This window comes from Balaenoptera acutorostrata, chromosome 5 (genome assembly GCF_949987535.1).
Source record: "Balaenoptera acutorostrata chromosome 5, mBalAcu1.1, whole genome shotgun sequence".
NCBI classification, from domain to species: domain Eukaryota; kingdom Metazoa; phylum Chordata; class Mammalia; order Artiodactyla; family Balaenopteridae; genus Balaenoptera; species Balaenoptera acutorostrata.
In genome coordinates this window covers 108,192,011-108,206,056 of record NC_080068.1, presented here as the reverse complement: position 1 = coordinate 108,206,056, position 14,046 = coordinate 108,192,011, and the positions used below count along the sequence as shown (strand labels likewise).

The 14,046-nt window shown below is 34.6% G+C and overlaps 1 long non-coding RNA gene across 1 annotated transcript in view; it reads right to left on the bottom strand.

The window, feature by feature from the left end:
* Positions 1-455: 455 nt before the first annotated feature.
* LOC130708255 (uncharacterized) overlaps positions 456-14,046 on the bottom strand; it is an 89,301-nt gene continuing 75,710 nt past the window's right edge. Inside the window, exon 3 of the long non-coding RNA XR_009008403.1 lies at positions 456-559. This is a non-coding gene — a long non-coding RNA (uncharacterized LOC130708255). The remainder of the gene's footprint in view (positions 560-14,046) is intronic.

Sequence of the window (14,046 nt, the reverse complement as noted above, 5' to 3'; positions counted from 1 at the left end):
CCTTTCATTCAAGCAGGAACGTTACAAGAAAATAGAAAAACCCTGATTTTTCTCTCTGGTTTTTGGCTTCCAAAAGCCTGAGCCCCAGATAAGTCAGAGATCTTGAGCTGTGTTATATGCAGAATAATGGCCACTCAAATATGTTCACATCCTGATCCTTGCGACCTGTGAACATGTTACCTTACATGGCAAAAGGGATTTTGCAAATGTGATTACACTAAGGATTTTAGGATAGGGAGATTCTGGATTGTCCAGGTGAGCCCAATGTAATCACAAGGGTCTTTATAAGTGAAAGAGGAAGACAGGAGACAGGAGGCCAAGAGTCAGAAAGAGATGTGAGGATAGAAGCAGATTTTTTTTTCCTTAATTTTGTTTTTTTTTTAATTTTTATTGGAGTATAGTTCATTTATAATGTGTTAGTTTCAGGTGTAAGCAGATTTTAAAATGATGTGATTGCTGGCTGGGAGACACGAGCCAAAGGCAGCCTCTAGAAACTGGAAAAGGCCAGCAAAGGGATTCTCCCCTAGAGGCTCCAGAATAGACTTGTACATGTCACTAGCTGTGAAAAAAGAGAAGTTGATGTATTAAGTTTACTGACCATCTCGATACTGAGTTCAGTAAAAAAAGTTTATCTTATAGTTCCTACATACCACGTACTTTGACTTATTTTAATATATGAGCCACTAAAAAAGAATAATAAAGCCTGAATTAAAATCCTATTTATCAGTTTTACTAATTGGATATATTTAAGTGTTTTACCTACGCCCTTGTATGCCTCAAAGATGAATAGGATATCTGCCTCTATTTACTTCTCATAAAGATGTTATAACACAAATAAGTATAACCCAAGTTTTCCAGTCTTGACTAGCCTATGGGTGCAAGCAAAACCAAACTAACAGTAGTAACTTAGATTTTATTTGCTCATTTCTCCCAACTCCGTTATATATAGAATGTTAGCAAACTTGCCCGAAGCAAGCTCAAATGATTTTGAACCCATTTTAAGTTACTAAAGGAGGTGAAGTAGAGTCTCTGTGTTGGAGCTCAGGGGGTAATTTTTAAATAAGAGTTCTCCAAAATAACTTCCACGTAGAATAGAATATGTATTAAAGAATAAAGTCATTAGCAATCCAACACATGTTCATGTGCTAAACTGAAGCTATTAAAACTCAAGAGTAATCACAGCAATTGTTTAGATTAAAACTTAGACCAATAAAACATTTTTTTTCCAGGGAGGAGTACTTTATCACTGACATTTTTTAGAACTGCCTACACAAGGTGATAATAAAAAGCAGACCAACTTTGAATTGGTTTTTAAACCAATTTTAATTTAAATTTTAAATTTTTTATTTAAATTTATAATTAAAGTTTATTAGTTAAAATTTAAATTTTTTTATTATTTTAAAAATTTTCTACAGAAAATTCATTCCTTATTGCCTGCACTCAGAGAGGACAGCTCCCACTATCCCCACCCTGTTCACCACTGAAGACAACTAATCTCAAAAGAGCTTTCACTATCTCAAAATGACTATTTTACACCTTTCCCTCTCTTACCAAACCTCCATAACCTCCTCTTCCTCTCAAATTTTAGCAGATTGTAATGCATTATAATTCCCTGAGAAAACAGAAGTAATCATAAGAGAATTTCCTCATCTTCCTATTGCAAAATCAACCAACCCTCCATTACCACATAATTCTGATATGTTCATACACCTGGTAAACCATCACCATGATCAAGAAAAACAAACATATACAAATTCTAAAAGTTCCTCTTGTCCCATTATAATTCAGTCCTTTCTCTCCACTCCCAATCCCTAGGCAACAACCCATCTTATTTCATTATAGGTTAATTGGCATTTTACAGACTTTTATATAAATAGAATCATAAAATATGTACTCTAGCCTATTATAGGCAAAAATAAATTTTGAGATTCATCCATTTTTTACATTTATCAATAATTCCTTTTTATTACTGTAGTACTATTTGATATTTATAGATACTTATATTTCACTATTATTGAAATTTATCATATGGATACATCACTATTTGTTTATTCCTTCACCTGCTGATAGACATATGGGGTGTTTCCAGGTTTCATTTATTTCTGATAAAAATGCTATGATACTTTCTTTTCTCTTGAATAAACACATAGGAATAGAATGACTGGTTCAGACCGTAAGTGATATGTAACTTTAAAAAAAGAACTGTCAAACTGTTTACCAAAGTTATTGTATCATTTTATACTTCTTTTTAAAAAATTTTTGGGGCTTATTGACTGAAAGATTCTTTAAATTCTATAGTGCTTTACAATTTTCAAGTGTTTCAGACATGATTTTATATAATCCCATAATAACCCTTTTCTCCCCCTATCCTTACATTGCCCTTCTATCCTTCCCTCTCCCCCTAATTTGTTAGCCACTAATTTGTTCTCTATATCTGTGAGTCTGTTTCTTTTTCACTCCTGGGTTTATATTCAAAAAAAACACAAACACTAATTCAAAAAGATACACGCACCCCAATGTTCATAGCAGCATTATTTACAACAGCCAAGGTATGAAAGCAACCTAAGTGTCCATCGACAGATGAACAGGTAAAGAAGATGTGGTATATATATACAATGGAATATTACTCAGCCATAGAAAGAATGAAATTTTGCCATTTGCAGCAACATGGATGGATTTGGAAGGCATTATGCTAAGTGAAATAAGTCGGACAGAGAAAGACAAATACTGTATGATGTCACTTATATATGGAATTTTAAAAATACAACAAACTAGTTAATAAAACATTTTATACTTCTAACAACAATATTTGAGAGTTCCCTTTGCATCTTTTATATTTATCCACATATTTGCCATTTTGAATATACTTGTCATGTCTTTGTGTAGATTCAGAGTTCCCTCTGGTATCTTTTCCTTCTGTCTGTGAAGCACAACACTTTAACATTTCTTTATAATGAAATTCTAATAATGTTAAATTCATTTAGTTTTTATGTCTGAAGATGTCTTTAGTTTGCCTTTTTTTTAAAGATATTTTTGCTGAGTATATAAATCTAGGTTGATAGTTGTTTTTTTTTTCAGTACTTTAAACATGTCACTCCACTGTCTTCTACCTTGAATTATTTCTGATGAAAAGTCACTATCATTCCTTACTTCATTTCTCTGTACATAGTGTGTTTTCTCTCACCCTCTCTGGCTGCTTTTCAGATTTTTACTTTATCACTGCTTTTAAACATTCTGATTATATGGCCTGGAGGGTAATTTTCTTTGTTTCTTGTGCTTGGGGCTTGTTAAAAATCTTGGATCTGTAGTGTTTATCAAATTTGATAAACCTTTCAGCAATTATTCCTACTAATATTTTTTTTCTGTCCTGGCCTCTCACCCTCCTTTCTTTTTGGGATTCTAATTTCCCATGTATTAGGCCACCTAAAGTTGTTCTGCAGCTCACTGATACTCTGTCCACTTTCTTTCAGACTTATTTCTCTCTGTGTTTAATATTGAATAGTTTATATTGCAACATCTTCAAGTTCATTCATCTTTTCTTCTGTAGTGTCTAATCTACTGTTAATCCCATCCCATGTATACATCTTAAACCATGTATTTTTCATCTCTAGAAAGTGTTATTGGGGCTCTTTTACATATTATGTTTATTTTCTTAACATGCTCATTTTCTCCTACTTTCCTACTTTCTTGAATATATAGAATAGAGTTTTAATATGGTTTTAATGATTTTGTCTATTAATTCCATCTCAGTCATTTCTGGGTCTCTTTTTTATTTAATCTTTTAAATTGAAGTATAGTTAATTTACAATGTTGTGTTAGTTTCAGGTGTACAGCAAAGTGATTCAGTTACACATATATATATTCTTTTTCAGATTCTTTTCCACTATAGGTTATTACAAGATATTGAGTATAGTTCCCTGTGCTATACAGTAGGTCCTTGTTGTTTACCTATTTTATATATAGTAGTGTGTATCTGTTAATCCGAAAATCCTAATTTATCTCTTCCCCCCACCCCCTGCCCCGCTATCCCCTTGGTAACCATAAGTTTGTTTTCTATGTCTGTGTGTCTACTTCTGTTTCACAGATAAGTTCATTTGTGTCATATTTTAGATTCCACATATAAGTGATATCATATGATATTTGTCTTCCTCTATCTGACTTACTTCACTTAATATGATAATCTCTAGGTTTATCCATGTTGCTGCAAATGGCATTATTTCATTCTTTTTTCTGGCTGAGTCATATTCCATTGTGTGTGTGTGTGTGTGTGTGTGTGTGTGTGTGTGTGTGTGTGTGTGTATATATATATACACCACATCTTCTTTATCCATTCATCTCTTGATGTACATTTAGGCCTTGGCTATTGTAAATAGTGCTGCTATGAACACTGGGGTACATGTATCTTTTTGAATTAGAGTTTTCTCTGGATATATGCCCAGGAGTAGAATTGCAGGATCATATGGTAACTTGGGTCTGTTTCTATTGATTGATTTTTCTCTTCATTGTGTGTCCTATTTTTCTGCTTCTTTTGCAAGCCAGACATTATGAATTTTACCTTGTTGAGTACTGAATATTCGTAAGTTTTATTCTAAGAAAAGTTATTTGGAAAAGTTCATCCCTTTGAGGCTTGATTTTAGGCTTTATTAGGTAAGAACAATACAGCCTTTAGTCCAAGACTAATTGTGCCCACTATTGACGCATTACCCTTCTGAGTACTCTAACTATGTATTTCTCTACTCTGGCCGGTGGAAACACAAACTATCCCAGCTCTCTGGGCCCTCCAAGGATTGCTCTACTAGCTCCTTTCCAGTGGTTGGTAATTTCCTCACACATATGTAATACTCAATACTCAGCTGAACACTCAAGGAGAATAAATCCTCTAGAGAATAAATCTTTAGAATATATAACTAAGCAACTCTCTCTTTCCTGGTATTCCATCATGTGAATTCTAGATGAGCTGATATTCTGCAATTTCTCAACGTTGTTTCCTCAACTCAGAGATGTCTCCAGGTTCTGTGTGGGTTAACCTTTACTGCTCTATAGACTGTAAGCTCTCTCTAGGCAATAATATGAGGAATCAAAGGCTTATCTAATTTTTTTTCCTTCCCTCAAAGATTAGCCTTTTGCTGACTATTGGCCACTTTGAAAATTGTTGTTCTGTATGTTTTGTCCATTTTTAAAATTGTTAGAGGCAGGAGAGTAAATCCCTGTTACTCCATTATGACTGGAAGCTAGAAGTGGGAATACTGGTATTTTACACTGAGACATGGTTTTGATATTTCTCTGGAGAGAATCAATTCTCTTTTAGGATTGTTGTGGGAAAAAAGAAAAATCCTGAGAAGGCAAGTCCTCTGCTACAAGCCAGAACCACCTAGACCTGCATACTGCAGCACAGGCTAAAACGTTAATATAGTTTCATTAGTACACTTTACTAGATTTGTGTCCTGAAGTCTTAAAATTTAACCTGAAAAGAACATTTTATTGTAAGAATTCAAGTGCTTTCACTCACAATGCTTGTCAAACAGTGTATATCATCCATGACACAAAGAGAATATTTTAAATAATATAAAGTCTTTTACAAATTTTGAAATGAACAGTTACTGCCAACTGAATCACTTAACAACAAACAAAATTATCCACTGATCTCCTGAAACTGATCACTCAATTATTCTTGATTGAAAAAGCCATAAGTATCTTTATTGTTGAAAATAATAGCCTTGGTCTTTTATTTAATAATATATTTATATATTTTATATAATTATGCATATAATTACATGAGATTTATTTTGTATTCAGCTTTTTGACAAGTCACAATAAACATAAACCTAAAAAGCAAAGAATTTTGCATACTAAGCTTTGACTAACTAGATTGTGGAAAATATAAATGGATTCATTTATAAGAATGTTTTTCTGAAGCTGAATTTTAGGACATTGGAAAAAGACTGTCTTTTATAAAAATATCTATTTAGTGATTACAAATCCTTTGTAGAAAAAAGAAGGAATATAAGTAAGTAAATGAATAGAAGATAAAATTTAAAACTTTTGGTATTTGTTTACTCTTAAATCTGATTATCAGGCATAGCCCACACATCTTATACATTTTTGTATGTATTTTTATTATTATTCACTAAATGTCTGTTACTTGAAAACTGAGGTCTCATACACAAGTATCCTAGAAGTCAAATGGGAAATAGGGCATTGCTTAGTAGTTATGAATTCACTTATGTGGTATACCTCTTAAGTATTCTCCTTCTGAAAAATCAGGAAAGGCATAGATCATTTAGAGTAGCAGGTGTAGTCTGCAAGACATACACTACAAGCATATTGAACACACTTTAGAGTTAGTTTTGAAAACTCTGACAATTCTTTTGCCCTGCTTTCCTTCTGGTATCTTTAATTAAATCCCTTCATGCTCTCAAATCCAAAAGCATAAATATTGCATTGCATGTTTTCAGGCATTTTTTCCAGAGAACCAAGTGAGTCTTTCCCACTTGGGTATTGTCCTGTCTAACCTTGTAACTGCTTTGTGAGATGAATTCAATTCAATTTCAACGGTTTTCTTGAGCGCCTACTTCTGCACTGGGTGCCTGACAGAGATTAATATGACATGCTATCTGCCCCCAGCAAATAATAATGGCACAAGTTCCTGGAGCATACAGGGTATGCCACACACTATTAAGTGCTTTCCTTACATTAACTCATCCAATTCTCACAACCATTTTACAGAGAAGGAAAGTGAAGCTTAAAAAAAAAAAATAGTAAGCAACTGATTAAAATTACACAGCTGGTGAGAGGTGGAGTTGAGTCTTAAATCCAGGCTGACTGACTCTTGACCAAAATGCATACTGCCCTTCCCAAAGAGAGGTAGAACCATACATACAACAAACTATACTATAAGATATTACCCCAAAACACAATAAGGGAAAGTGCCATAAAAGCATCAGGCTTTGTATGTAATTCATTTCATCTAGAAAAATTAAGAATAGCTTTACCAAAGGTAATATCTGAGCTGAATATTAAAGGCTGGGAGTATCAGCAGAGCTGAAAGCAAAAGACAGTCCAAGCCAAAGGCTCATCGTGAGGTGACTGGCATGCCCTGTTTTAATGGTTCTTGGACTCCAGAGCACATAAGAATCACACTTTAGATGCTTCACAGCCATGCAGCATAGACATACACTCAGAGAGAGAGTTCAGAGAGTCTGAAAATCCACATTCAGAAAGGCTTCAAAATGGTTCAAATGTAAGTAATTTCAGGATCATACTGAGAAACACAAACCTAATTGACTTTAAGCCCCAGCATCTATCTTCACACTTTCTCCTTTCTGTAAGCTCAAACCTCTCACCACCATCCTCATTCCAAGCTAAATCTAACCTCCTGCAGGTAGAATCTAAGGATTCTGATTCTCAGGATTCAGCATCTATTATCCTCACTTCTGGTCCAACTCTGATCTTGTATTTAAAGTCAAATAACGAGAGTATTCTCTTACTCCCTTTTTGGTCCTTATAACTGCTTCATACCAGTCTTTTCACTGGTACTAAATACTGAGAAGACTCCCCTTGTTTGATATATTAAGTGAATTAGAATCTTGATTCTATAAAATGCCCAGAACAACAACATTTCCAAAACCAGGCCTTGAATACTATATTCTTTCCAAGGCCCTATGGACTAGAGTTCTGACCCTAACCTCTAGCCCAGAGGTTAGAGAATACATGGTACCAAATGAGTTTTGACACCAATGTCTCCTTGCCTGTATTTCCAAGTGTCACTTGCTTCCAGATTTCCAAGCTATGCTCCACCTGTCAGCTAAGATGACATCATTCATTCATTCATTCATTCTGTATATACCCTACTCTGGCCCTGTTCTCCATCATCTCCCCTAACCATGGGGAAATTTGGTGTGTTGCTACTAACTAGGAGGAAAAGTATTATTTCTTTCACATTTTTTTATAAATTAGAGAAGGTGGTACACAAAAAGACAAGGGAATTCTAGATAGAGACAAACCTAGGGTTACACAGAGCTTTTAGAACTTTCATTAAATCAGGCAATGTTTGCCTTCAACAAGAAAAGTCATTTTTATACATGCATAACATAAAATTCTAAGCTTTTCACTGTCTCTTTCAGATATTAAACTGGCTCTTTAAAAACATGACATTTATACATATTTTCCTAACAGTGGCATAAAGTAGGGCAGCATTTAGAGAATGAACTAAGAAATAAGAGCCAAACTAGTTATAAAAACAACTAATGTACTGCTGTATTTAAAAAGCCAAAAAGTAAAAAGTGCATTGCTTTTCAATAATACATTTTAAGTTATGAAAGTGATATAGTCACAAAAAATGGGAAAGTAAATACGAGTTCAAAAGAAAACACCCATAACCTCACCACCTCTTCATAGCCAATGTTAGTATTTTGAGGCACATCCTTCTGGTTTGTGTTATGTTTACTAAAGCTGAATTCCAATCAAGACCAAAACATGACTGATCTTGCATACCAGAGAGAAGAGTCAGACTCAAATGTATAGTTTATTAATTTTTAAAAAGTCGAAGGGAGAGGATTCTTTCGAGCCTTTTAGAATTTCTCACCAAATCAGGGATGCAAAATGAAACCCAAACAGGAGAGAGGAAGACTTTCAAGAGAAGATCTGGGGAGAGAGATACGGAAATGCTGGGCATTCTACTGATACCCAAGGGGGAAGCACTGGGAATGCCTGTCTCACGCCTAGAGCTCAATGATGAAGGAGGGAACCCCGCTTCAATAGAACTAATAGGAGAGTTTAATATGTGACCCCAAAGTGGGGGTGGAGTCTGACATTCCCCTGGGAAAATCTAGAAGGTGAAAAGGCTGACTGCTCTGATGGAGGAGCTGGGTGAGCCACTGCTGCATGAGACTTGGCCTCGACTTTTCTGAGTTGCTCAGGTTTAAAGATAAGTGAAAATTTCCCATGTGAAAAGGTGCAGGGATTAGAATTGCCTTGGGTCTCTAGAAGGGTGAAGAGACTCCAGCAATGAAAAATTGGAGGTGGACTCAGAATTCCTAGGGATTGCAGAAAACATCTTGGAAGATCACACAGAATAGCAATTTGCATGCTGAGGCATGGCATCAAGAAGTCCCAGATACAAGGATCTGAGGAATCCACCAAAGTGCTCCATGGAAGAGTCACACGTCAACCATCTGCCTGTCCAGAGAGCCAAAGCCAGCTTACAACACTAAGGGTTCCACTGAGAACTTTCTTATTCCCCTTTCTTTCCTTTCTCCCACGTGCACCAGTCACGAAAGGGCCTGACATCAAGTGGGAAAACTTCAGATCAAGTGCAGAAGAGGAGGAGAAGCTATCCATACACCCTTCCCAAATGCAGGTAGCCCACCTGAACACTGTGCTGGCTGAAAGAGGAGAGAAGATTTGATCGTAAAGTTTGGAGTTTTGATCGTTAAAACTTCACATCCTATTTTCTAAATGCATACTGTGTTTTGTAATTTAGACAGTTCATTTTTAAGTTAACATTCAGGGGGAGAAATTTTCTCCACTAAATTAATTTTAAAGGGGCTGAAGGAGACAAAAATAAAATTTCATTTTGATTCCATTCCTACAAGTTATGCTTTTATCAACTTATTGGGCATATACATATTATATAGACATATGTGAATATATTATGTGACACAATATGTTTATATGATATATATATATATATATATATATATATATATCTTTAGAATATAGTATAACAATCTACACAATTTTGTCTCCTGTTTTAATTTCATATAGGAATATATTGGGAACATTTTTTCCCTTGTCAACAGATGTTATTCAACAACCTACCTGCTCCAACTGTCCCCAGAACAGCAGCTGCAGCATGACCTAAGAACTTCTTAGATATGAAAATTCCCAGGCTTTATCCTAGACCTAGTGAATCAGAATCTGCATTAAAATGAGACCACAGGTGATTCATAATTCAGTGGTACGCTGGAGGTGGCTTGCATCTTAAGACAGCCAATTGTGCACATTTCTTCCCAACTCTGCATTCAGTGGCATCACTTTGGTAACTTGAAATCAGCCTTGGTAGAATATTTATATCAGGGAAATCATCAAACACCTCAAACCAAAATTTGTATCAGAAAGCCAGTTGTTAAGCATTTACCAGCACAACACTGATTCACATGTACTTAAAAATTTGAGAGGCTTTGGTCTACAACATTATTTTTCATGGTTGCATAGTAGTGTACTGACAAAAACATTCCATATTTAATTGATCTGTGCTCTATCGCTGAACACAGGATGCTTGCATTTTTGCTGTTTTAACACTAAAACTAATATTCATATACATACATATTTTCCCCCACCCCTTTTTAGTTCTTTGAGATAAATTTTTAACATATAACTGCTGCATTTGTATATTGACATTTATCTTGGCACATATTAGCAACTTCCTTTCATTTTCTCATTTTTGCCACTGATCTTTAAGAGGTAAGTAATTTCTTAGAAGTGCCAGAGAACTGTTAATCTGTAGAGCATGCACGGCTAGAGGCTAATAATCTGAAGAGCACAGTCTGTACATTAAACTTATTTATCATTTCTTTTTCTTTACTTGTTTTCTTTTATCTCACCAGGGATACCTTCCCCTTTTAACTCAACCTGATTTTTGTACCCTTTTCTCTTCCTAGCTTCAGTTAATTTTAATCTTACTTTTGAGTTCTACAAATTCCCTAAAATTATATTTAGAAATTTGAATGTATCTATATGTGCACATTTTTCTTGAAAAAGTGCTATGGATTTCATCATATTCCCAGAATGGTCTCGCTTTAGTTCTAGTGTTGGAGATTCCAGTAATAAACTCTCATGGAGTCCGTTTCACAAAGGAAGAAATGTAACAGACGACTAAAGAACACCTCCCTAAATGTAGTAATTGAGTTCCCCACAATTGAGGCCAATTACAAGTTTACCTTCACAAGTAAGTCTACTGTATTATAGTCAATTGTTTAACTAGAAGCAATTGTCATCCTATTATCTACATGGCCAACTGCTAAACTCTCTGTGCAAGTGGTCACTTTTCTACTATAAAATACTCATCTGGGTAAAAATGCCTGTGATAGTAAAAAATTCCACCTTTTTAAAGAACCTGATATGTTAAAATAAGAATATGTGGAATCAAATAAACCAAAGACTCTTAATAAGAGACCATACCTAGAGACTTCTCAGTATATATTTATTCACTCAACCTTTAACAGTAGCATGTATTTTGTTCAAATGCACTATGGTTCATGTTTAATTTCCCTTTCTTCTCTGGGAAGTTACAAAATTTGGCAGACATCAACAATTTAAAGTCAGCGGAAATGAAATAACGAATGCAGCAGCTAGAGTTTGGAAGAAGATTATTATGGAGGCAAAGATATCCACAAAATACCAAGGCCTTGACCTATGGAAGAATACAGTTCAGTTTAATAAATAAATCACAAAGGGAGATTTGAACTAGTATACAAGCCTATTCTAACAGGCCCTAAAGGACAGCACACAGACTAGTTTCACTGATCATTAATGGCATTCAATTATTCCCACAGTATCCAAACGAGAAGATTTAGTGCTTCATAATCAACCCAAAGATTGAACTGTGCCTCTGGGAGAAATAAATGTAGCTATTTATGCTACTGATTATTCATATCTTAAGAAAATAAATTGAAATAACAAGCTTCAGCAGGCTCTCATTCTGCATTAAGACAAAGCATAAAGTACCTGACAAAACAATGAATACCAGGCCTACAGTTGGTTAATAAATGACATAATTTGCATTTAAATAAGATTTTTATGTGGTGTATATACATGCGAAGTTTAAGAAGCACTGCTTTAAGGGACGGTGAAGCAACAAGATAGGGGTACTTAACATCCCTGGGCCACCTCACAGAACAGAGCTGCCCTGTAAGAAGTAAGATACATATGAAGCTGACCTTCCAAATCTTGCACTGGTAGCACTCTAATCCAGAGACTTTTAAAATGTCATTCTTTAATTTCTCTCCTAAGTCAAAGAAAACATTGAACCACAGGATCTGCGGAGAGATTTCATTCAATGAAAGTAACAACATTCATGTTCACTTATCATTTCTACCCTGTAAACATCTGGCAAGAACAGGTATTCATTCATCAATTCAGCAAATGTTTATTGAATACTTCCTCCATGTGAGACATACGTATCATACAAAATAGAACTAAAGCTGTTGTTTAGATAAACTGATGGGGGAAGTCTTTATCTCAATCAACTAGCATATTCAGAAGTCAAGTTTGGAAAGATCTAAATTATCTGAATGGTTATATAATTGATCCTGCAAAAAATAATAAATATATAAATAATTTTTTAAAATACCAAAAAGAGAGGAAACAAGCCTGTTTCCTTCCACATAGGAATTACATACCTTCAAAAAACTGGCTCTGTTTCTATAAATGGAAATTATGGCTTTGGGGTTGACAGAGTTTTTCAGTCTCTCCCACTGTAAGGCTTGATTACAGGCTAAGACAGCAAAAGAGGATGTTTTAAATGAAGTTTGTAAAGAAAGAAAAAATATAAGTAAATATCTTTGAAACACAGATTAAGTACATTCAGAACAAAACAAATGCAAAAGGCTTCAGAGGTGTGCATAAAGCAGGCTCCAAGCCAGCAGAATAAGAGTCAGGTAACATACTGGGATAGAATGTGGGTATCACAAAAGAAATCCTGCACCAAAACTTCTTCTGCTGGCTGCCATAGTTCTCCCTCCTCTCTCTCTGACCCCTCTTAACCCGAAACCTGGAATGAAATTCTCTTTTTTATGTCAGCATTATATACAAAAGACTTTTGTAATCTGTACAAATTATCTGGGAAGGGATAGACATACAGCACACTTTTAATTATCAACATTCATTAACTAGCATGGATTTACCTCTTTGATAGCTTGGAAATTAAAAACAAGAAAAGAAGAAAAATGAAGGTTGAAAATATGAGGTACCAATACTCTACAATCTCTTTCAGAGGACAGAAGCGGAGGGAATACTTCCTAATTCATTCTATAAGGCCACTACTACCCTAATACCAAAACCAGAGAAAAACACTGCAAGAGAGGAAAATGACAGACCAATATCTCCCATGAACATGTAAAATTCCTCAACAACAAAAACAAAATCACCAAACCAAACCCAACAAGGTATAAAAAGAATTATACACCATGACAAAGTGAAATTTATCCTAAGTATGCAAGACTGGTTCATCTATTAATCATCAATTAATTGTAATCTATCACATCAACAGACTAAAAAAGAAAAATAACACGACCATATCAGTAGATGCAGAAAAAGCATCTGACAAAATCCAGCATGCATTTATGATAAAAACTCTCAGTAAATTAGTAATAAAGAAGAACTTTTTCAACTTGATAAAAACTATTCACAAAAATCCTACAGCTAACATCATACTTAATGGTGAAAAACATTTCCACTAACTTTTCTCACTAAGATCAGGTACAAGACAAGGATGTCCCCTCTCACTACTTCTTAGCCCTTGCTAATGCAATAAGGCAAGAAAAGGAAATAAGAGGTATACAGATTGGGAAGGAAGTAATAAAACTATCTTTGTTCACAGAAGACATGATTGTCTATGTAGAAAATCTGAAGTAATTGACAAAGAACTCCTGGAACTAATAGCAATTATAACAAAGTTTGAGGACATAAGATTAATATACAAAAGTTAATCACTTGTCTATATACCAGCAATAAACAAGTGGAATTTGAAGTTAAAAACACAATACTATTTACATTAGCACTCAAAAATACAAAATCTTAGGTACAAATCTAACAAAATGTGCATAAAATCTATATGAGAAAAAAGATAAAATTCTGATGAACAAAATCAAAGAACTAAACAAATGGTGAGATATTTCATATTCATGGATAGGAAGACTCAATATTGTCAAGATGTCAGACAATTTTCTCAGCTTGAGCTATGGATTCAATGCAATCCCAATCAAAATCCCAGCAAATTATTTTGTGGATATTGACAAACTGATTCTAAAGTTTACATCAATAGGC